The sequence below is a fragment of the Triturus cristatus genome, chromosome 4_2, assembly GCF_964204655.1.
Source record: "Triturus cristatus chromosome 4_2, aTriCri1.1, whole genome shotgun sequence".
Taxonomy (NCBI): domain Eukaryota; kingdom Metazoa; phylum Chordata; class Amphibia; order Caudata; family Salamandridae; genus Triturus; species Triturus cristatus.
The window spans coordinates 930,010,817-930,013,316 of NC_140586.1; the positions used below are offsets into that span (position 1 = coordinate 930,010,817).

Here is a 2,500-nt window from a genome sequence, read left to right on the forward strand (position 1 = left end):
TGCCCGTTTCACCCCAGCATTTCGGGGAGGACAGGGAATTTGGCAAAGACAGTGGGAAGGATTTTTAAGGAGGAGAGTTCAGTGACATGATCTGAAACACAATAGTGCTGGTGATCTGGAGGCTGCCTTCTATGAGCCACTTCTGTCGGGAGCAGCCTGCCATCATGCCCTGATAAGCACAACACTAGTCCCAAGCCAGTGACCTCAGCAAATGCAAAAACATTCATACTTATAGTCTCCTGCATCTGATTCTTGCCATCATGTGAAACGTTGGCATTCCAATGTCTGTTGCACACACTTTGTTCATAGGTGTGCAATTTGAGTGCGTGCGCCTCATCACTGTCTTGGACAGAGCTCTGTCTCTAAGCTACACATGTGAAGCATTGGTGGTTCAGTGGTAGAATTCTCGCCTGCCACGCGGGAGGCCCGGGTTCGATTCCCGGCCAATGCAAGGCTGTGTTCTTTTGACTTTGCTTTCTAAATCAAATAAGGGAACTCAGTGGGGCATAAAATGGGAAACAGTGACCCCGACGTGATTTGAACACGCAACCTTCTGATCTGGAGTCAGACGCGCTACCGTTGCGCCACGAGGTCCTTGCTTTTGGAGTCACATCAGCAAATGTTGTGAGCCTTTTCATTTTTGCCCACCTCCTTATCTGCCTAGGGTTGTATTACAAGGTTTGGCTTTTTGTTTTCCATCCTATTGATGAAATTGAGTGCAGGTGCAGAGAGAACGCAAAGGATTGAAATGTTCAGGGAAAGGGTCTCACGCAGGAGCTCTAGACCAAAGGCACATTACTATGATTTATTAAAGTGCTTCATGCATGCAAAAGGAAACGTCCCTGGGTGTGCTTGAACCACCAACCTTTCGGTTAACAGTCGAACGCGCTAACCGATTGCGCCACAAAGACTAGTGACAAAAGCACATCTCCTGAGACTCAACATATATCTTTATGTGTGCGCGCCTGCCTTGAGCTTGTGTTATATAAGGCGTCTTTATCCTACGCAGCATTTGCCATTTGCTTAGTGTCTTGTCACTGTTGGGTGTTATGATGCGCAGACTACTATCTAATGGTGTTAGGGCCAGTATTACAACCAGTCCCAGTGTATGAGATACATGTATGACTTTTCTGTGGCCTTCTTAGCGTAGCTATCTGCTCCTCTGGTGGTGTTCTACCAGCCTGTCAGGCGTGTGTCTTGCCCATCCAATCTTCACTGTGGCATGTTAGACTTGTCTTCTCTGTGAGCGGAGTCTCCTTCCCAGAGCAGGTGCTTTCTCTGAACTCTTGCTTTGTAAGACTGCTGGGCAAGGCCCTCCCTAGCCCCTCACTCAGATAGATACATTTACCTGCAGAGCTCAGCTTTGGAGAAAGAGAGGGGGCAGAGAGCGCAAAGGGGAAGGCCCAAGGTGCACACCTTATTTTACATAAAAGCTCGGGCTCTTGGGAGGACAGGGACATGAGGGTTCTCAGGGAAAGCCATCACATTAGTATTGATGGCTGGGCCTTGAAACACAACAATCCCGGAATGGCCAGGCACAAAATGCCTGTGCAATAGGCCTGACCATAGGCTTCTGGAGGTCTTGCTCTCCAGAGGCCCCAGTGGTCTAAGCCCGACCAGGGCTGTGTCCGACCAGGGCTGTAGGCCGCGTTGGGAGCGCGTTAGGGACGCAGGGCGCAGAACTCTGCCCGTTTCACCCCAGCATTTCGGGGAGGACAGGGAATTTGGCAAAGACAGTGGGAAGGATTTTTAAGGAGGAGAGTTCAGTGACATGATCTGAAACACAATAGTGCTGGTGATCTGGAGGCTGCCTTCTATGAGCCACTTCTGTCGGGAGCAGCCTGCCATCATGCCCTGATAACCACAACACTAGTCCCAAGCCAGTGACCTCAGCAAATGCAAAAACATTCATACTTATAGTCTCCTGCATCTGATTCTTGCCATCATGTGAAACGTTGGCATTCCAATGTCTGTTGCACACACTTTGTTCATAGGTGTGCAATTTGAGTGCGTGCGCCTCATCACTGTCTTGGACAGAGCTCTGTCTCTCAGCTACACATGTGAAGCATTGGTGGTTCAGTGGTAGAATTCTCGCCTGCCACGCGGGAGGCCCGGGTTCGATTCCCGGCCAATGCAAGGCTGTGTTCTTTTGACTTTGCTTTCTAAATCAAATATGGGAACTCAGTGGGGCATAAAATGGGAAACAGTGACCCCGACGTGATTTGAACACGCAACCTTCTGATCTGGAGTCAGACGCGCTACCGTTGCGCCACGAGGTCCTTGCTTTTGGAGTCACATCAGCAAATGTTGTGAGCCTTTTCATTTTTGCCCACCTCCTTATATGCCTAGGGTTGTATTACAAGGTGCGGCTTTTTGTTTTCCATCCTATTGATGAAATTGAGTGCAGGTGCAGAGAGAACGCAGAGGATTGAAATGTTCAGGGAAAGGGTCTCACGCAGGAGCTCTAGACCAAAGGCACATTACTATGATTTATTAAAGT

General features: G+C 49.2%; 5 non-coding genes across 5 annotated transcripts; 2 read left to right on the plus strand and 3 right to left on the minus strand.

Moving 5' to 3' along the window:
* Window positions 1-380: 380 nt before the first annotated feature.
* On the plus strand, window positions 381-451 carry TRNAG-GCC (transfer RNA glycine (anticodon GCC)). The gene has a single exon. It is a non-coding gene; the product is annotated as a tRNA-Gly (tRNA).
* Window positions 452-522: 71 nt separating this feature from the next.
* TRNAW-CCA (transfer RNA tryptophan (anticodon CCA)) lies at window positions 523-594 on the minus strand. The gene has a single exon. It is a non-coding gene; the product is annotated as a tRNA-Trp (tRNA).
* A 243-nt stretch (window positions 595-837) lies between these two features.
* TRNAN-GUU (transfer RNA asparagine (anticodon GUU)) lies at window positions 838-911 on the minus strand. The gene has a single exon. It is a non-coding gene; the product is annotated as a tRNA-Asn (tRNA).
* A 1,154-nt stretch (window positions 912-2,065) lies between these two features.
* Window positions 2,066-2,136, plus strand: TRNAG-GCC (transfer RNA glycine (anticodon GCC)). The gene has a single exon. It is a non-coding gene; the product is annotated as a tRNA-Gly (tRNA).
* Window positions 2,137-2,207: 71 nt separating this feature from the next.
* On the minus strand, window positions 2,208-2,279 carry TRNAW-CCA (transfer RNA tryptophan (anticodon CCA)). The gene has a single exon. It is a non-coding gene; the product is annotated as a tRNA-Trp (tRNA).
* Between the last annotated feature and the right edge of the window lie 221 nt (window positions 2,280-2,500).